The sequence below is a fragment of the Bactrocera dorsalis genome, chromosome 5 (genome assembly GCF_023373825.1).
Source record: "Bactrocera dorsalis isolate Fly_Bdor chromosome 5, ASM2337382v1, whole genome shotgun sequence".
Taxonomy (NCBI): domain Eukaryota; kingdom Metazoa; phylum Arthropoda; class Insecta; order Diptera; family Tephritidae; genus Bactrocera; species Bactrocera dorsalis.
In genome coordinates, this window is record NC_064307.1 from 17,477,268 (window position 1) to 17,500,210 (window position 22,943).

The 22,943-nt window shown below is 31.0% G+C and overlaps 1 protein-coding gene across 1 annotated transcript in view; it reads left to right on the top strand.

Annotated features, from left to right (window-relative positions):
- The first annotated feature begins 4,591 nt into the window (after nucleotides 1-4,591).
- Nucleotides 4,592-22,943, top strand: part of LOC105234068 (zinc finger protein rotund) — a 67,424-nt gene continuing 49,072 nt past the window's right edge. Inside the window, exon 1 of the mRNA XM_049459407.1 lies at nucleotides 4,592-5,967. The gene's annotated coding sequence lies outside the window, so the exon portion shown is untranslated. The remainder of the gene's footprint in view (nucleotides 5,968-22,943) is intronic.

Genomic DNA, 22,943 nt, shown 5'->3' on the forward strand with positions numbered 1-22,943 from the left:
CGAGCGGTGCGTGGAAGACATGTCTGCCCGCTAATGTGTTTAAGCTTGTGCAGAGCTTCGTTAAGCGTCGTTGGCTAACTATGAAAGCCATGTGGCCATATCGTTTCCGTCACGATGTTTGTTTGTATCGCATGCGGCCTAATACTCACCAAACCACGTAGCTGCCCACGAAGTACACAGCGCGTCAGTCCGTCAGGCAAATAGTCGGCTGGTCAGCAAGTGCCAGCTTAATTTGCGGCCAACGAACTCGCGCGAAGCGGTGTGCTTACATTTCTTTTGCTACCGCGCACTTCTTGCCTCCTTGCCGTGCCTCTTTTCATAATCATTTAACACTTTTTATAGACAATTTATCATTTATGCCATTTAATGCTGCTTCTATTCGCGCTCAAATTTTTGCCGCTTGAGCATGGCTTTCAATGAAAGTGATTAAAGTGCCAAAAATAGTAGTCTAAATATTTCTTTAGTTATGCTCGATTTACAGAATTGTTCTAAATTTCTTTACTTTTATTTATTTATTTACTTTTTTTGCGAAAGAATTGGCAAATGAAAGTTGGTAAAGTCGAGAGTAATGGAGCAATGAATGCTATTCTTCAATGAGTTGCGCTCAGATATAATTCCTGCTATTAATTTTTGGTTGATTCTTAAAAGTACATATGTACAACAACAGTTGATCAAGAATATTTGGCAGAATTTGCCATAGTAAACCACTGATGCATCCTGCTTTCGGAAGTGTAAATGTCAAATGAATTATTTCTAATGAAAAAAAATTAAAAATGTTAAGGTATTTTGTAAAGGAAACAGTTGGTATGTGGCCACTAGAACATCGTCTAAGAAGCTATGCTAATTGGAGGGCCATATTTTTCCAAAATTTTAAATTTACGAAACACACATTTATTCCAAAAGATGAGTGAAAGGGTGCTTATTATAAGCATATTCAATAAACTTTACTAAACCAACCCTCACAAAAAGTATTCTGTATAACAGGGTTCAAGTTTGCCAACTGACAGGTCTATTTTTTGATATAATCTTCATATGATTCGGATGTCCAAAGTGATGATGGAGTGCTAATTTTACTGCAACCAAAGATAGTCATTTGGTCTGAGTGCACGATATCATAGAGTTGCTCTTGAAGGCTGCACCTCAAATAAAAATATTTGCTTATTTTCCTATCTGTTAAGCCAGAAATGTGTATCGTCTATAATGTGTATAAAGTTGTCTATATATTTGACTCAGGTAACTTTTATAGATTTCAATCTTTTATAGAAACACTTAGTTTCGTTTGCAGTGCTTTGTAAAGCCAAAGAAAAAAACACTCCTGTAGTTGGATCCAGCTTTCGTCAAAAACGTTCTGAACCTAACACAAATCTGTTTAGATATTTAATTCTATTTCCGCAGGGCAAACGCGGGAAATTCGAGAGGAAAATGTTGAGATGACAGATTTAACTCTAAGCAAGACGATAGGTATACTCTAGCACGATATTAAATCGTACTGCATGAATGCCGGTCGGGCAATGTATGTATACTTAGAACTCTGAAAATCATTGAAAGGTGGCTTTTAATGGAATCGAAGAGTTCCCTAGACCTTCCAAGATTTAGTTTTTGGCCAGGAGCTGAGGCACAGCTACGGATAGTAGACCAAGGCTTACGGAATTGGTTTGAGGTCCAACATAGCAGTCAACGGAGCCGCCACCCGTTAAATGAACTATAAATGAAAACCAAATCAAAAAAATACAGACTCTACCACTCTATACAAACGCGAGACGATAGGCATGTTTTTAGCTTATTTGCATGATCTATTCATTATGTGCTAAGGTAACCCAACAATTTATTAGAGAACCCAACATTTATGGGTCATAAGCAAACCAGGAATATAACCACTATCATACGAGAAGCGTGTCTTTCTATACAACGCTTACGAGTACATATTTGTTCATTTATTTATTAGTATAAATATAAAAAAATTAGTTGGAGTTTGATTAGAAATACGAAAAGACTTTTTCAAATACCCAATATGACAAGGTAACCTAACAATTTGTGAAGATAAACGAAATCAAAGGCTCTCTGTACAACGCCTATATATCTCATAGTCATCAGAAACAAATATTTTTCCCACTAAGGATAATTTGGAACTAATAATGTTCTCAATCGATACATAACCACTTTAGCTTCCTATACTAAATATACTGATCTCGATATATGAATATCTCTATATGACCAATAGTAGAATATCTTAATAAAAATCATTGTTTTTTTTAGTAATCGGCAATTTTCGTGGGGTTTTTAAAATTTCATGACACTGAAGGTCAAAAATTATGTTAATTGGAGTAATGTTTTTTGAAAGCTGTTTCTTTATGATGCAAAAAGTTTGTCTGCCGATTTTTAAGACGAAATAAATAATTATATATATTATATTATTATTAATAATATTATTAAAAATATAAGCTTAACATTTTGTGTTTCTAATAGAACAACAGCCACGGATTCATTGAAAATCCTGCAAAAGTGTCTTGGGAAGCCTACTTTAATACGAGCACAAATATTTGAGTGGCTTAAAGCATTCAGCAGAAGTCATGAAGTCAACAAAAACCTGCCTCTTATGAGCTGCTATCCACTTCTTTTAATGACGATAACATCGAAAAAGTTAAAAAATGCTTAAAGATCGTCATGTTGGCATAAGAGAAATACATAGAAGAGGATCATAATGTTTTGGCTAATGTAAAGGTAATAAATGTGTAAATGACTCGTACCAAAAGACCAGACGTCGAGTAGAGATCGAAGGATAGATACTTGACATGAGGAACCTACATTCTTCAAGAGCATCGTTACCTCTGACGAATTTATTAAAAATCTGGTCAATGGCAATGAACCGATGCCAAAATACAAAAATTCGCCGAAGACATTGATGACGACCTTAGCTGAGTTTTATAACAAGTCTCTGGAAAAATGAATAACTCGTTGATATGCTTGTTTTGGCTAAGAAGCTTATTTTGAACTTGTATTTTTCGTCAGTCCGGTTCAAATTTGATCAGATGTGGTCAACATTTGTTCTGATGGGAATGCGATAAGAAGTAAAAGTTGCTCGAAGGATACATTTTATTAACAAAAGGAAACAAAAACATGCATCTAAATCACTATCAAGCTTCAAGAGATCGTTAAAAACGAAGGCGCGTAAAGCCCGGCAATGGTTAGCGCTGAAAGCTACTAATCATTAGTCAATAGTCTAACTGCAGTTAAGTGACGCGCCAACTCGACGAGTGCTATCACAACTGATCCGCACACGTCAGAGGCGACAATAATGACAACAACAAAAGCAACACGACCTGGTGACAATAGGAATAGAGTTTCGGGAATTGGGAATGAACGTCAGACTTGTCATATGTGTACATACATATGTATATACAATATAAATGCGCGCATATGGGCGAGAATGGCGAACGGCAAACGGGAATTCCGATTCGCCACAGATAGCCCAACAGCCAATCACAGCTATGAATTCTGTAATTTTACGCTCTCACGCTCAATTTGAACTGTGAGTGGCAAATTGAAGGTATGTAAGCGTGTGCGCTTCTTAGAACACGTCTGGCAGGCACAGGTAAAAGCAAATTCTACACATTTACACTGAGCGCTACTGATCGTGAGTGACGACGTGAAAGTGTATGTGAGTGTGTAAGTATGTAGGAGTGTTTTTTTTGTGTATCTGTGTGTTTGTCTTTACTTAGAACCTTTACTTTGAGTGAGATTTTCGGTTGGCCACATCGGTTGCGCGCGCGCTCAGCCAAGCATGAAGCATGTAAGCGAGTTAGCAAGCATTGTTGTTGTTTGTTTTATTTCTGTGGTAGATTCTAAGCCACCTGTGTGCACACCTATAGGTGTGTATGGTGTAAAAGAGCGTTATGAGCGCGCATGTTCTTCGTAGAATTTCTCTTTCGTCTTGTCTACGGGCATTTGACAACGAATGTGCAGGTAAAAGGCAATCAAAAGAGATCCGCAAATCTTCCTCGATATCGGAGAAAGAGCCAAGTGGCTTACATATAGGCATAGGCAACTCAAGTGCTGAGCGCCAACACAAACATACACACACACAGACAGTGGCTGCTTGTGATGGATGATGAATTACGGCTGCGGCTGCCGCTTTCGTTGAGTTACGAGCACTTAGAATGCCATAAAACGAGCGTGTTCGAGCGAATGAAGCTGTTTACAGACACACATACAAACACACGAGCAAAGCTATCGCTGTATCTCTGACCACTGTCACTGTCATGGCCGCGAGTATTGCTTATGAGTTTATCAGAATTTTCTTTGCGGCCAATTGTAGGTGTATGTGCATACGTGTGCGTGTGTGCCTTATAAGCGAGAAGCGCTGTCGGTCGCTGAGCGCGTTCGTCGCGCGTAAAAGTCTAACTATCTACTGATATCGGCTTTCAGGTGCCACCGACTACCACTGGCTGGCTGGCTGGCGAGCGCTCAGAATTTCTACTCGAACTCGAGCTCAGCTTTGTCATACTATCTCCATGCATACGTGTGTGTGTGTCTTTTATTCTGAGCGGTTTTTAATGCCGTTTGTAGTGTTTTGGTGAGCGTGTGTGTGCGTGCGCTTAGTACGTTCACAAGTGTGCCCATGACATTGATGTGGCGCTGCGACTCATCCGTGATTCAGTTTTCCGCAAGCAACAATACGATCGAGACACGGTTTCGTAAGCATTTTTCTGGATGCGAGTCTAACACTTAGCCGATGTGCTAACCAACCAACCAGATCAAGCCAATTGCCGTTTAGAGTTAGAGTTACAATCAGCCAGTGGCAGTACAAAGTATATGATAAAGACTGTGTTAGAATACTGGCTATGCGGTTTTGTTGTGGAAAAGCAATAACAAGAAGAAGAATTAGAAGAAGCAGCAAAAGAATAAGAAGACAAATTGCTGAGTGTTGAAAGAAAAGTGTTGGCAATAAGCAACTTAGTTTGGTTAGAATAGTTGCTTGGAAAGGTTGGAAAATTTACAACAACAAACAAGCAAATACAACAAATTAGCAAATAAAAACAAGAAAAATATGCAAAAAATAGATTTCACAAACGGAAAAGTGCAAATTTAACTGAAAAAATGTAATTTGTGAACTGGTGTTTGAATTGTGAGAAAACAACAGCAGCAACAAGATATGTTATACAACAAAAAGCAAAGCAATTTATAAAAATTATGTAAAATAAAAAAAAATTTATACAACAAAAAATGTTCTAGTGACAAAAATTGCAAGAAATTAAGGAAAAATTATAAATAATTAATAAAATTTATAAATAATTAAAACAAATTATGAGTAATTAAACTAAATTATAAATAAATAAGGAAAAGTTACAATTAATTAAAGAAAAATTATAAATAATTTACAAAAAAAAATTAAAATAATTCTAAGAATCACATATTCTACGTAGCAAATTTAGTTAAATAGCGTTAATTCTTTGTTAATTGTTAACCCATAAGACTGCATTTATTGGTTTAAACGCATAAGTTAAGCAGCATTTAAGTGAATTTCGTGGCAAGCAAATTGTAAAGGAAAACCAAAAGTGTTTGCAAAAAAATATAATTACGAATCTATAAAAAACAACAACAACAAAGTGTGAAAAGATAAATTACGCAAAAATACAACAATAAACTTAACAGTGTAAGTGCAACAATCAATGAAATACAATAACAACTTGGTTTACTGCGCAAAAATTAGCCAGAACACGACAACAAATACAAGTGAGTTAAAAATACACTGGAAAATATAAGTGCACACACACATACCCAAGCATTCATCCAATAATTGTGTTGCATGCTAATTGCCGCTGTTGGATTGCTGACGATTTTAATTGGAGTTCGTTTAAGTTAATGGATTACCCGCACACACACATGTACATCAGTGATATTTTTGGATTACTTGCATTATGGCTGGAGTATTATGAAGAGGATTACAACGTGCTAAATTGATATATGGTAAGTGGCAATTGATTAAAAAAAAACAAATTTAGTAAAATTTACAATTGTTTTTTATTAAAAAATTATTTTTTGGCCCACATTTTTTCTCTATTACAATTTTTTTTGAACAGAATTAATATTTTATAATATTTTTTTGTTTTTAATTTAAAACTCGAAAATAGTGGTGATGTTAAAATACTCATCTAAGTAAATTTTACAAATTTTTCAAAAAAAAAATATTTTTTTCCAAAAAAAAAAATTTAATATATTTTATATTTAATATATTTTTTTTTAATTTCATTTTTAATATTAAATTTTTTTTTAACTTTCTTTCGTACGCAAATTCCTTTTTTATTTAAAAAATTAATTTTTTTTTGTTAAAACAGTTGCTTAAAAAATTAAATAAAAATACATTTTTATTAATTGAAAATATTTTTTTTTTTAATTTAAAATATTTTTTTTTATTCCCAAGCCCAAATTGTCACAATAAATCATTTAAACAGATTCTATGAATTTGGCTTAAAAATATTTTATTTTATTTTCTTAAAAAAATTTAATTTTTAGAATGAAGAAACTTTTAAAATATATTAAAATAAAACAATTATTTTTTTTTTTTTTTGAAGTCGACTTACATCATTATAAAAACATGTAGACAGTGCTCCTGTTTTCAAAATTTCTAGAGATAGCCTCTAGAAATTTCCATGGCACAGAACTGGGTGCGATAAAGTTTATTTGTTTATTAGCATATTCTCTTCAAGAAATGAGAGAGTATGTTAGCGAGAGAATAGGTCGAAAGAAAGTACGAGAAGTAAATAAATTTGATTAGCCAATAATTTTCATTAGTTTTTTGAGGTAATTAATTAAAAAAATTAATCAAATTAATTTAAAAAAATTAAGAAACCAAAAAATTAAAAAAATATTTTTAGATTCAAAATTATTTATTTCTGTGAAAATAAGGTAAATTGGTTAAAAAAAAAATTTAGATAAAATGTTGATATTTTTGAAAAATTAAAAAACTTTATTTGGAAAAAAATTTTATTTAAAAAGACAAAAATTTAAATAAAGAGAAATTAAAAAAAAAATCAATAAAATTAAAAAAACACATTATTTTGAAAAATAAAAAAATATTTCGATAATCGAAAAAAAATTTTGAAAACAATAGTATTAAGTAATTTTATAAAAATTAATAATATAATTATATAATATCTTCCCACAATTGAACACATAACTTCCACTAATTTTTATTATAATGCTCTCCAATTCAATTACTTTATTCATTTACTCGCTTAACAACACTGCTATTGAGTTTGTGGCATCGTTGGCATCTCATAGATTTGATCTGCTCTTCATACCACACTTGACTTCAAAACATTTAATTTAATTTCAATTTACGCTTAATTTCCTGAAGCGAATTTCTTAATCAATCCGTGGAATATGAAACAGAATTCAGCTTAGTCTTTATATTTATATATCCTCGACAGTTCATAGCACATTAAAATTTCATTAAATTAATCAAATCAATTACATAATAAGCACCTCATAAATAATAATGCTAATTGTTGCCACCGTAAATGTCAAAGCGGGGATTCTTAAAATTTAATTTCAGCGATGTCAGTGTATGTGTACATACATAAATACATTATTATGTGCTGCTATATACATTTCATGGCTTGCTAGACGAAATGACGGAAGAAACTGAAGACTTTGGACACGAACTTCAAAGTGTTAAATGGCGACAATATTGTAATGCTCATGGTTATGATTGATTGAATGCTTGATTAGGTGTTGAGGGCAGCAATATTTTTATATTGTTTTTGTAATTAAAATATGATAAAGGTAAAAAGTGAGGTTTTATAATTTGAGCTGTAGAAAAAAGTTATTATTTTAAGGTTATTTACGAAAAGACTAACAGTGGATAAGTAAGGATGAAAATTTAACAATTTAGCAAAAAATATAAAGTTTAAGTTATTATTTATAATAACATATTCCAAAAAACATTTTATAAAGCTATAATTCACTAGTAAAAGTTTTTTTTCGAAAATTTTTTATAAAATTATTAAAAAACATGAAAATTTATAAAAAAATGTACAAAAAAAAAATTAAATTTAAAAATAAAATTATAACGAGATTTTTACTAAACCCTCTTTTATTAGAAACATTTTATATAAAAAACTAATTTATCAACACATTTCCTCTAAAAATTTACCTGCAAGCATACGCTCTACCTCACTTTCCTACAGCAAATCGCCTAAAACCGCATGAGCTCATCGTACAAAGCACGCAAAAGCACCAACAAATCACAAAAATAAATTAGCAAAAAAGCACATGAAATTGTAATTTAATATCAACAAGAAGTTTTAAGTGTTGTACAACAGCGTTTGTGTTGTCATACGTCAGCGGCGCAACAATGTAGGAAATATATGTATGTACATGTATATAAGTATATAAATAATTATGTCTTTAACGCTTTTTCGAAAATAAAAGTGACTTTTTGTCGTAATTTATAAACTGCTGTCAGCTTAGCTATTAAATTATTAATTTCAAGAGCTTAATAGCTCACAAAATGTGCTTGACTAGCCGTATTATGTAACGTGGCAAGCTGAAAAGTGCCGGCTAAGTGAGCACAGCGTTTACAGCTACGGTGTTTTGAAGATATTATGACGTTATTTATAAAATCTGGTAGCATTTTGAGATTATTTTTGAGAAACGGAGGAAATATAGCTGTCTTTCAGCAACACAAAAGACTTGAGCTACGAACTTCATCCAATACTTACAGGACAGAAGTTGATAGGCATTTAAGCGTTCGAGCTTTGTAAAGAAACTGAAGCGTACACAAATTAAACAGCGCATTAAAGAAATTAACAAAAGCGGTTAGTTATTTTAATTTTTTATAAAAAATTTTGATTGCTTTGAATGCCTAGCATTCAATTCTGTTCTTACTTAATGAGTTGAGAACCATTTTTTGCTCATATTTAAAATTTCTGCGGTTGATATTGGCAGAGTAGTAAAAAACATGTTTTGAAAATCAACTGAAATATTTTTTTTAGTACAATTTTGTAAATAGCTTTTAAGCAGGCGATATACTTGTAACCACCATCTTAGAAACCACCTTTTTTGAAAAATTGTTTAACCAAAATCCGTTAAACAGGTTTTTAATTTTGATTTTATTTTTGTTTTCTACTAAAAAATAATTTTTTATCACAAAAATATTTTAATTAATTAATTTAATATTTAATTTTAATTAATTTTTCTAATTAAATAATTATAAGTCTTAATTAATTAATTTTTTAAAATTAATTTTAAATTTATTTATTTATTTTCCACTTAGAGATAATTAATTTTTCCACTTAGAAATAATTAATTTTAATTAATTTTTCCGCTTAGAAATAATTTTAATTAGGAAAAAAATTTTTATTAATTTACTTATTAATTATTTCTAATTTTTTAACGTATTAAATTTTCTTATCGCTTAACTCGACTTAGCCTCTTTTAAGCTTTTTCCTTACTAGTTTAGGCCTTTCGTTATGAATTTAACGCTTTGGCGCTTCATTCCCTTCATTTGCTGTTGTCGACTGCTCAATTGTAGCGCTCAAATGATTGATTACTACAGCAATCATACAGACACAATATATTTCTATTGTTGTGTCATTCATTAGTGTGTAACTTCATTAGAAGGTGTTAACATTTTTTCCTATAATTTATTTTGTTTATCGCAAATTAGTAATTTATTATGTAATTCTTTCGAAAACTAAACAAAATGAAAAAAAAAATTAATCTATAGAGGAAATTGGCTACTATAAAATAACTAACTAATCAAGCATTGAAGAAGCTTTAGAAAATTATAAAGCGTTGAAAAAAAAACAATATAGCAACCACGCTGTTGAAATTTTATAGCCTCTTCATTAAAGCCCTTGTTTATGCCCTTGAGAGGCGAGTTGTAAATTCTAAAGCTAATTTGAGGGCTTAGATATTACGTAATTCACGACTTTAACAGCAGATTTCCTGATAAATTTATATATTTTCTTAATACTAGCTTAAATCGTAAAGGTTTGTTAAATAATAGCCTATTCATCTGCCTTTTTTTTTATATACAGCAGTCTTTACATAGTGTTATGTTAGCGATATTAGCAACGCTGTTAAGTATTTACGGCGCTGTTATATGAACATTGCAAGCTGTTAATGTACTTTTTTGACTTTGTTGAAAATATTTCGACTGTTTATATATTAATAAATACTTTTTTCTGAAAAATTTCTTAAAATAACTTGTTTCTAGTAATCAATTAACTGCTACCACTCGAATGGCCATGCGCTTGACTCACTGAGCTGCTGCTAAAAATATTATTATTTGAACAATTAAAAAAAAAAAATTTAAGCAAATTCAAATAATTAGTCATCAATGACCCATTTTTATTTTTATACTAGCAAAATAGAAATAATAAACAGAAGACTCTTTCATTTCTACAAATTTGTTGTGCAAGTTTGCACTCGTTTTTGTTGTTGCTAGATTTGTTTATAATTTTTCTTTACACACAATATATAAATGAGCATGCACATTGTTGTTTTACGTGCAAAAATGGTGATTACCACACAAACCAGTTTGGCGGCGCCAACAAAAAATGCTTAATATATATATTTTTGTTGCTTTTTGTATATTTTTTTCTTCTGCTTTTTTTTGCTTGTTGTTTTGTATCTTAATATATATGCATGTGTTTATGTTCAAATCTGCTACATTTCACTAGAAAACTGTGTTGTTGCGCTGAGCTCAATAACCAACAAGTCACTAAAAGACATAGGCAAGGCAAAATAATAACAAAACATATTTACAGGAAAATAGTTTAATTAAAAAATTGTATTAAAAAAATTAAAAAAAAAAATTAAAGCAATCCAAAAAAAAGTTTTAAAAAATTAAGAGAAAATTAGAAAAATTAAAAATAATTTAAAAAAAATTAAAATAAAATAAAAAATTAAAATTTCTTAAAAAATTAACATATAAATATTTTTGTTTTTAATTTTAAATTCTTAAATATTTTTTTTTAATTAACGAAATACAAACTTATTAGAATAAAAAATTAAATTAAAATTATTCCTAGATAAGACAGCTGTGAAACGAAATTTACAAAATACAAAATAAATTATAATAAAAATGTAAAAAAATTAGTAAAATAAAAAAAATAAAAAAATTAATAAAAATAACTTGCAAACAAATTAAAAAACTATTAATTAAGAAACAGAAAAAAATAATTAGGAAATAAAAATTAAGAATAATTAAAATAAAATTTTTTTTAAATAAAAGTAAAAAAACATGATATGAAAAAAATTAAAAAAAAAGAATAAATTATGTAATAAAAAACTTAAAAAGGTTATATACTTCATTAATGGATATAATATAGTTTAAAAATAGTTTTTAATTTTTAATTAATAAAACTATTAACTTAAGTCACAAAGATTAGCAAAAAATATATTTAAAACAATACACCATAAATTAAAAAACTTAGGGAAACAAATACCAAAAGAAACGCAAAAAATCTAATATTTTTTTTATAAATACACGACTCACTCACCGTCACTAGAAAATACCCACAGTCTCTTTGTAAGCATTTGAAAACCTTGACTTTGACTTTGAATGACTCCAAACAGCAAACGTGACAAGCAATAAACAAATATACAAACACACACACACAAACAATTATATATAGACATTTAAGAAGCGTCAGATACAATTATATTTACAAGCTTGTATGGGTTAGAAGCGCTAAAACGCAGTAGCTGCTGCTCTAGCCAAGTATGATATAAGCCCAAAAGCAGGGTATAAAGCTTGTGACGCTAAGCAAGGGGTGAGCGGTGAACAGTAGTACATATGCATATACTATATAACAATAAAAAATTAGTTGAAATGAAAATGCTGCTGTCAACAGCTTAAAGGTGCTTAGATATATAAGTACACAGGTGTAAATATGTAGCGTCTAGCTTCATTTCAAAGATAATGTGTGGGTGTGTGTCAGCTTGTACGAGTGCTGGCATGTGACGTAGCGTGAATCGTTAGATTTTTCATAGTAATTGTGCAAACAAACAGTTTTAAACAAACAAATGTCAATATTTTCAAGTTTCTGTGTGAAAATATTATATAAAGAGCGTTATTAGGAGAAGTGTTGTCTCATCATATTTTTTTGTTAGAGAAGCTCAAATTTAAAAATTTTAAAAAATAAATATTTTTTTAATAATTTTTTTTTTATTGTAGAAAAATATTTCTTAAAAAAATTTTTGAACTTTTTATAGATGTTCACTTAACAGTTTATTTTATACATTTTTTTTAATTCAAGTGATGAATATGTTTATTTTTTTTTACAATTTTTTTTTTACAAAATTTTTTTTTATTTTTTTTTTTCAAACATTAAAAATTATTTTTTCAATAATTTTTTGGCAAAATTTTCTTACTTTTAGCACAAAATTAACATTTTTTCAACAAATCTCCACTTCAAATGATTTCCTTACCACACTGCTAAATTCTTTAACAGCCACTTTCAAACTGTGTAACAGCACACCTGCATATACAGATACAAGTATATACATACAAGCATTTCAGCTAGCAAATAACGGCTGACAGAAGATGAAATTGAAACTGAAATTGAAATTTTGCATACAATGCCTGCTGACGTAGATGCTAACTCACACACAAGCACACACATATACCCCTACAAACACACCCACACATCCCCAATAGCTATACATACGCACATACATACAAAATATTCCAATGAAAGCTCAAAATCGCTTAGAAATCAAAATAAGTGAAAAAACTCACGCCATTTTTTGCCATCAATTGCTCACATTAACATTGCACAATAAATTAATTTGCGCAATAAATTGAATGTGTACAATAAATTATATGGTAAGAACATCATATTGCAACAACAAATACTTTCAGCTGCTAAAATGCGCGCTCATATTTACAAAAAAATACAAATCTGGCTAACTGTATTCGAGTGGGGCAGATTTTTCTCATTTATTTGCTTTTTATTTCTAACTTTTTATTTTATTTTTTATATTTTTGATTTTTGTTGTTGTTTTCACAATCATTTCTACTTCAGCACACCGCAGCAACGGCAGTCCATAATGCCCGTTTAAAAGCTGTGTGTTTTAAATGCATTCGCTTTCGTTAATTCCGTTAATTACATTAATGTTTCACATCACTGTTGCCTTTTGTACTCTCATTGTTGCTGTTGTTGTTGCGATCTAAGCAATAAATTGGCGAGGCTTTTATTTTGCAACGACATTCAATTTATTGTTTACATTTCACTTCGAATTTCATTTTCAATTTCAAGGTCGTGTTATGTAAATAGGTGAATGCTTAATTTTTGTTGTTGTTCTTGTTGTTTTAATTTTTTTTTTTGATATACATACACTTATATGTAGATTATGAATAATCATAGTCGGGTTAGATGTCTAAAGCGTATAACTGACTGGGAATTGTACAGTGGGACGAAATTGTTGAAAGCAAAGTAAGAATAAGAGTAAAAAAATAGAGAAATAAAATAAAGTTAAATAAAATAACAAAGGAATGTATTTAAAGTAAAACATAAAATATGCTTGTCAAAAAAATATATTTGGTTTGAGAAAAAAAAGCTATTTAATAAATAAAGTAAAATGTTATAAATAAAATAAATTTGTTTAACTAATTAAAAAAATTATATATAAAAAAGCTAAATAAAAATAAAATAAGTTAAAAAAAATTATGAAATTAATAAAGATAATTAAAAAAATTTAGTCAAACTAATTAAAAATTAAAGAAATTTAGAAATAAATTAAAATAATTAAACAAAAATTAATTTCACTATTTAAGAATTTAAATTGAACTAAATGAGAAAGGGAAAATAAAATACATAAAGATTTAATATAAAAAATTAAGAAATAAAACTCAAAATAACTAAAAATAAATTGATAAAAACTAATTAAAAATATTTTAATTAATAAAACTTAATCCGCACGAAAAAATTAAGAACAATAAGTAATGTTAAAAGTAAACGAAATTATATTTAAAACTACTTCTACACCAATAAAAATAAATAAAAAATTAATTAACTTTAAATAAATAAATTTTCTATATGAAAAAATTACTATTGTCTGACTGGTAAAGTTCAATAGTTTTTTCAAAAACACTATATTTTGATCAAAACACGCACCTCTGACCAATTATTTCATTATTTTTCGGTAAAATTTCATAACTCAAAATATCATTTTTTGAAAAATTTGATTTGTTTTATTAATATATTAAATACAGGGTATATAGATAACACTTTTACGTCATTTTACTGAACATTTTTCAGAAAAAGAACGTAACTCAATATTTAATTTTTCGAAAAAAATCATATATTTTCAACATATTAACCAAAAGGTATTTAAAGAACACTTTTACAACAAAATGCTATAAATTTGTGAAAAAAGTGCTTAAGTCAAAATTAAATTTTTTGAAAAAAAAATATTGTTTGCTAATTAATAATTAAATTTTAAAACATTATATTAAACATTTCTGTAAAAATTGCTTAACTCAACATTTTTCTTTTTGATAAAAATCAATATCTCAACATATTTCTTCAAGCAGAGTTCTGTAAAACCATTAATTAGTGTTTTTTTCTTGTTATATGTGCAGTCAACTCACTCAAAATCTCATATTTCTTATTATACAATTTCCATTCTAATAAACAAAAATCTAGCAGTATACAAATAAAAATATATATAACGGTTTACTGAAGGTCAAAATGTAATACGCAATTTCTGATAGGCACATCTTTATGATCACAAATGGCAAAACGTAGCAAAAAGTTGAATTTTGCTACGCTTAAAAAGCCATAGATTAAAGTATATATATGTATATTTATTTATTTTAAATATATAATTTTTTTCTAATTTTTATTCACTAAAACACACATTCTGCTAATTTATGTAAATGAAGTCAAAGGAAGTGTGCGTTTATTTCATGCAAATGCTCGCAATTCGCCGTGCCATGTGGAAAAAGTAGAATACGCCAAGCAAAACAAAAAGCGCAAAAAAGTTAATTTACTAATCAAGCCGGTGTTGGCGTTGCTGCTGTCGCTATACTTGTTGTTGTTGCTATTGTGCTTGTTGTTACGGTTAGTATTGTCAACGCGCGCGTTGGGAGGTGTGATTAAGTCCAAAAAGAACAATGGGTAGGCATGGCTTTTTGCTTAGATGTGTGTACATATAGGCATGTGTTTGTGTGTATGTGCTTATATATATGAGTTCACATGTGTATATTTGCTTTAGTGCCAAGTTCAATGACTTTCGGTCGACTATTGTGTTTCATATTATTGCGCGGGCTTTATTGCCATAGCACATTTGTGTCTTCTGCTTAATTAATGTTGGTGACATTTTTTTTTTTTTACCAAACTCATTTTCGGCCATTGCTATTAGCTTAGGTGTGGAGTATGTGGAGTAAACGTTCATATATACTAATTATTAGCTTTTTTGTTTATTTTTAACGCACACATTTTACTTCAGGGTGTTGCGCCTCGTTAGAAGTGTCAATTGATACAGAAGTGGTACCATAAATTGTATTTTTTTAAGAAAAAAAGTTTGTAAAAGTTTACATAATTTTTTTATTTTGTTTTTAGCTTGAGTTCTTTTTTTATAAATAAAAATAAATTTTTGCAAATTTGTAATAAAAGAAAAGCATTTTTACCGGAGAAAATATTTATGAACTCACAAATATATGTATATCTTATGTATATTTAAAATTTTTTTTAAAAATTAAACAAAAATTTTCTTTGTGTTTTTATAACATATAGGAAATATTTTTACATAAATTTTGACAAAAAAAAACATATTAATTAATTTCTATGTAGTTTTATTCATACTTTAACTTATAAAGTCTCTTTTGTCATTTTTATGCCGCGTTTGACAACATTTGTCATACTTTTTGATATCTTAAAATTTTTTTGTAGAAAATTTTCAACAAAACTTTTCTTTGTCATTTTTATGACACATAATTTTTGACAACCAAGCTTTGTAATTAAAAACAAATTGAACGGAAACGTTCATAAAATATCAAATTCTTCATCAAAAGGCCAATTTACTCCGCTTCTCACTCACTGAAAGCACCTGCTTTGAAAAAAATAAAAACACAAGTCATTCACTTGAGCCAGGTGCCAGTAGATTTAATCACTTAAAAAATTCTAATTAAAAAAGTACATACCAGAAAACAATTTTTAAGCGCTTAGAAACCAATTTCCTGGCTTTTGAAGTCATTAACGCAGCACCAGCCGCATGCAGCAAACAATTTCCCAGCATGAAAGTCAAGCCTTTGCCACAAAGCAGATTATCTACAAATTATTTCACATATCAAGCTATTAATGCTGTCATTTATACCATTTTCCTTGCACACATATATATACACATACATTGTGGTAATCAAAAAATTCCTGCCGCCTGCAGCCTCTCAAGCGCGCTTTGTAAAGGAAAATAACGAAAGACTTAAGCAACAAACTCGTTCTTGGCGCATATGACACTCGCTAGATTTTCTTGCACTTTTGTACTTTTCAAACCGATTGTGCGCTTATTGCAATTATCCAAACGTAAATTGCACATTTTAGCAACTAATAAGTGAGCGTATAGCGCTTACAACAACAAGCACCCACCTTTGTAATCCATCTTTGTGTATGTTTGTGTTGTGCATTTGTTGTAGGTTGTGGCAGCAAGGCAAATACTGCAAATATGAGCCAACCTAAGAACAAAGTAATCATAATGCAAGCAACAACAACAACAACAAGCACTTAAACGCAGCACTCACATAATTATACAATGAAAGCGAACACCGCTGCCTGCAACAACAAAAATAAAAACAATAAAATGCACACATTTGCCGGCAATAACAGCAGCATGATCCACGACCAGCACATTGCCGCCTGAGCATCCTTGCCACATGCAACATGAACACATACAAACGTATCAAAGCCTATGCGTGTGTGTGTTTGTGTGCTTTCTAGACCTCTTTCACGTGCACGCCGTTCATTCACATTTCGTCCAGAGTGCATTTACCCCGAATAAAGCAACGCCAAACCGAACGCGCCGCCAGAGGGGCAGGTCGCCGCTGAGGCAGCGCGGTGATCAAGTGTGTGGCAGCAAAGTACAGCCTTTGTCAGGCGGCAATACACATATCGAAATGCCGGTGTGTTGGTGCCAGCAAGTGGCAACGATCCCGAAAATCTGCTGTCAACGTGCGCTGGCTGCCACAAGCATTGCTGCACGAAGAAATGTGGCATTCTTGCTTTCGTTCTCGGCGCAGCGCCTGCAACAACCTTTCAAGCCATTACTGGTTGTTGGTGTTGTTTTTGCTGTTGTTGGGCCATAAGTTTTCGTTTTCGTTTGAAATATTCCACAATTTGTTGCACGTTGCCAGCTGAACGTTGCACGTTAGAGATCAACGAACGGACGAGGCGATGAAATGAAATGAAAAGCCACAACAAACATAAATAAGCAAAACAACAACAACAAGCAGTCAATATAAACGAGTAATGAAAACAAAGCCTAAAACAAAAACAACAACGAAAACATCAACAAAGCGAAGGTAGCTGACTGCTGCAGCACGAATGCAGTGCAATGCGCTCGGCCGGCCAGGAATTAGAAGGAAGCGCAAAAACAACAAAAACAACAACCAGCACAACAACAGCGCAAGCTTGTCAGCAAAAAGTGAATCTTATGGGAAGGTCTTTGCTACCTTTCAACATGTTGCAACTGCCCCCTTCTGCCATAATATTTGTGATGAATGCTGTTTTGTTGTTGTTTTTGTAGCTTTTTGTTGTTGTTTTTGTTCTTGTAGTTATTCCCCTTCACTTTAAACGGCCACTTGTTGAACCCAACCAAGTCGCTAGCTATATTTATAAGCACACGCACACACACACACACTTGCAACCTGCCACAAACAGCTGCCACACCAACGTGTGCAACCGATTGCCCAGTGTCAATAGCCAAGTCACTTTCCAAGCCACAAAGCAGCTAATGTCTCGATCGCCTTGCGTTGTTCTTATTGTTGCACATACATACATACCGCCGCATGCATGCATCGTTGCCTCTATTTTCCAGCGTTTGCTGCGCCGCCTGGCATTAGAGAAGATGCCAACATGAAAATGAAACCAGTTCACAGGCTGTTCTGCTGCTGCTGCTAGATAGCTAGTTCTAGCAGCACGTTGCAACAACCATCCTGCCACATGCGCGCCGATCTCTAGGCGCATCAGTCGTTAGTTAGACCAGCTACAAGCGGCAGAATCAGGCGGCTGGCAGGCAGGCATGCAGCCAGTCCATCTAGATAGTTAGGTGGCTGGCAAGTTGGCTGTTGACTGCGGCAGCGGCAGTCAATGGCATTGAGTGGCAGCACAGCGCATTTGTGGTTAGAAGCATTAGCTGCAAATGAAACGGCGCGATAAGGCTGCAGGCGGCAGTGCAGGAGAGCAGGAGTGGAATGAGTTGAGGGAAATGACGCGTCGTTTGGAATCACTTGCCATGAAAAGGGCGTTCAACTGTTGCACGGCCGTAAATATGCACATAAACAAAGACATATACATACATAAACATATTTAGAAACGTATATACAAACATACAATATATACATACACTTACCAATATTCAATTGTATATACAAACATACATTCTTAGTGGCAATAACTGCTAGCAACTAACTCGTTGCATGAATTTTTGTTTCTATTTGTGTTTGTATGCACATGTGTGTATGTGTGCTTGTCAAATTGTTGAGGTGGTGTGTGCGTGTTGAAATAGGCGCAACACTTTTTCTTACAAATTATGGTTGGCTTGGCAATTTATGACTACTTTATAGGCAGGAGAAAGGTGTGAATATGAAGATTAATATAAAAAAATCTTAAAAAATAAAAATTAAAAAAAATAAATTATAAAATATACTATAAGTATTAGAATAACTTATAAAAGTAATTACCAGAATTAAAAAAAAAAATATTTTTGGTTTTACATATTCAATGAGACTTCATTATAATTCGGTGAGCTGAAGCATACATATGCTAAGCTGTGACTGTATTTCTTTTAATTTTTTAGAGATTTTTGCCATATCTACAAACGCATAAAGTCACGTCTCTGGAAAGAGCATATATGTATATAATATTCCCATGGACAAAATATATATATATATATATACATAAATGTATCTTTTTTTATCTCAGCTCTGAAATGTCACTTCATCACAATAACAGGATATAAATTTAATAAGCAGTTTAGTTTCGTTCGCAAAAAAGCAACAACAACAATTGGCAAGCCAAAAGCGCCGAATTGTAATTAAATAGCAAAAGTTAATAAGCACTTAAGCATTAAATTTAATGCCAACAAAAATGCAAAATACACACATACTTATAATTTTGACATGAACTTTTAATCGCTGGCGTGTGCTCAAAGCGGATATTGCGTAATGGCGTGGCTGCTTATTAATATTGCATATATTATATTTTTGTTTTCGTAACAGTTTTATTGAAATCGTGATGCTTTTTTTTTTTGTATGATAAGAATTTTATTGACATCGTTAATTTTTGTTGCATAAGTTATTTATTTTATTTATTGTTGTTGGTTTTTTATTAAGAAATTCTATTGCAGAGTAAATAATTGTTTTTTTAATTTTGTTTTTGTAAAAATTCTACTACTTAACAAAAAATAGAAAAATCAGCATGAGCATATAAGTTGTGCAAATATAATACTGAATTCAAGATTTGGAAAAAAGTATTATTAAAATTAGATTCATTTAATTTGTTATTAATTTTTTTTTAATTTTTTAATTTTTTATCGTAAAAGTTATGTTAAAGTGATGAATTTTTTATTTAAAAAGGATTTGAATAAAAAAAAATATTAATTAAATTAATTTTAATTAATTTTAATTAATTATTAATTTAATATATTAATTATAATTATTTATTAATTTAAGTAAATTCAAACTAACAACTTTAATACAAATTTTGCAACAGACAATTAGAATGATTAAATCAATAATGATTGATTAAATTATTAATTAATTAAAATTTTTATGTTTTGTATGAATTTTTAATCAAATCAGTTTTATTAATTTGATTTTTATAGAAATTCTATTAATTAAAAAAAATTAAAAATTTTAAGTAAATTTACTTAATTAATTAAATTGATAATCAAAATTAATTTAATTAATTTTTAATTTATAATTAATTAAAAAAGTATGTATACACAGCACAAAATTAATTATTCTTAAAAATTAAAAAAAATCGATAATTAAGAAAATTTTAAATTTTTTTTAAGCTTTTCAAATATTTATTTCTTGCATTTGGTTAATAAAATATGCTTATTTAGCTATTTAAACAAATATTCTGTGCTTCAGTGTTAAAAACAAATCGTTACTCTGCATAATAATATCATTATATAACTCAATGAAAATTATAAAAAACCCAGTAATGTTATAAATAAAAACAATATCTGTAGTTAAAAATATCGTTTATTTGTTTTCTCAATATACCAAAAAATCGCCGTCTCATCTCCACCATTATCGTACATTCTTTTTTTTCCCAAACACAGCAAACACCACCGACACTCATCAACTCCCAACAACAGCATAAATACACATTAAATGACAATGCGAGCACATAATCAAAAATAATTACCGCTATGTTTGCTTGCAACACATTTGTCCATTGTTATTTAACTAATGACATACGATAACTTCAATACAAAATTCGCTTTTATAGTTCCCCCACAACACGCAGTGCACCCTATACCTGACACTCGCACACACGCACGCACTCAACACACTCATCTGCGCAATTCTATGACATTCAACATTCGTCGGCTCAATGTTGCTCCCCTCATTATTTTGTGTGCGCTGTTATTTTACTGTTTGTTTTGTTTCATTTGCCTATTTGATATTTAATGCTGCTTCTATACATTGTTGAAATTCAATATTTTCATCGGCGGCAGCAGACACCTTACGGTACAATGCACATGCAACAGTGGCCCCACGGCAGTGCAGGAAAATAAAAAATACAGCAACAAAAAAGTACAAAAAAAAGATAATAAAAACGCCGAAAGAAAAACAGGCAAGCTGTACAAGTGCATCAAATGCATGTGTGTGTGTGTAATCATATAGAATTTAGTATAACAGGTACACGAAACCGGCCAATGACCTTTCAGGGGCTAGTGTGCAGAGGACTTGGCCAACTGTAATGCGTTAAGCATATTCTCTGATCGGTTTAAGTTGTTGTAGATTTTTGTCCAATTTGTTGTGTGGTTGTTGCTATTTTTGGAACTTTGTCGGCGGAAATAGAGTTTTGGTTTAATTTGACGTCCCATTATGTTATTTTTATATGTTAAGTTATGTTATGCTATGTTATGTTAAGTTATCTTAGCATAACCTATTTTATGTGTCATGTTATGCTAAAATATATTACAATCTCAGATATTATGACAAATTATGTTAAGTTATATTATGTGATGGCTTGTTAAGTTAAGTTATGCCATACTACGCTATGTAAAATTACGGTTTTCTATATTGGCTGACGAGTAAGTATTTATCCTAATATTATGCTATTCATGTTATGTTAATTTATGTTAAGCTATATTATGTTAAGTTAAGTTAAGTTAAGTTAAGCTAAGTTAAGTTAGGTTAAGTTAAGTTAAGCTAAGTTAAGTTAAGTAGGTTAAGTTAAGTTAAGTTAAGTTAAGTTAAGTTAAGTTAAGTTAAGTTAAGTTAAGTTTAGTTTAGTTTAGTTAAGTTAAGTTAAGTTAAGTTAAGTTAAGTTAAGTTAAGTTAAGTTAAGTTAAGTTAAGTTAAGCTCAGTTAAGTTAAGTTGCGAGATAGCTTCATGGAATTGGGCACAGTTCATTGATGAAATCAACGATATAACATTTGAAGAAATTTTTCCGATCGGATCACAATAACATATGTATACAGCTGCCATACACACTGGTCGCTTAAATTGCCGTCCTTGTAAGGAAAACTTTTTTGTTTGACAAGATAACGCCACCAAATTTGGCATAACTTATTACCAAAACCGTCGGCACAATGTCTGAAGAAATTGTTCAGATCGGACTACTATAGCATATAGCTATCATACAAACTGAATGCACAAAATTGATATTGTATGAAAAGTTTTCAATTTGTGAAGTATATTCTAGCTTCAATGCAACCGAAGTTAATGCTTTTTCTTGCTTTCATATATATAGATGTGTATAACTAAGGCCACCGAGAAAAAACGGCATAAATTATTATTATTTTTATTTAATTTCAACACTTGCATTGGCATTAACATGCAACAAGTGCACTTCCTATATAATATTTTATTGGCAGGTGAGTGTGCCGTTGCGTTACGCTTTAATGCCTCGCCGGCAAGTGAGTCCACTGCCGCACGTACTTGAAACAACGAGTGAGTTCAGAATGTTTTCATTACAAAAAAATAACAAAATAAAAAATACAACAATTAAAGTTAAACTTCCGTTAAAAATATGCTCCTCCTTCAAGTTTATTTCCTACAACACCAACACTTTTGCTGCAACTGCGCCGCTGATGTTGCCAACTGGCTGTGTCCTTTGCAACTGATACCCAGCAGCCTTCGTGGCACGTATCAATATGCATAACTATGTTATGTACGAGGGCATTTGAGCATAAGCTTTCAAAGCATAGCGTAGAAGAGCGCACAAGCGCCGAGCAAAAAGCTGCATGAAGCGATACAATAAAAGCAAAAAAAGTATACGAACAACTGAAAACAGCAATGTTGTAGAAAAGAAAGCAAGCGGGCGTGCGAGCCAGCGCAGCGAGCAAAGAATTGAGCGCGCCAACAATAGCCGCAACAACAACAAGAAGAAAAAGCGGTGTAACAACAACTGACACTGGCAATGATGGTGAGAAACAAGTTCGCCAGTTCAATGACCGACCTACTCAAGCGCAATGAGACCAACGCGGCGGCGGCAGTGGTGGTCGTCGTGCGACAGCCAACGGCCTACAGCGC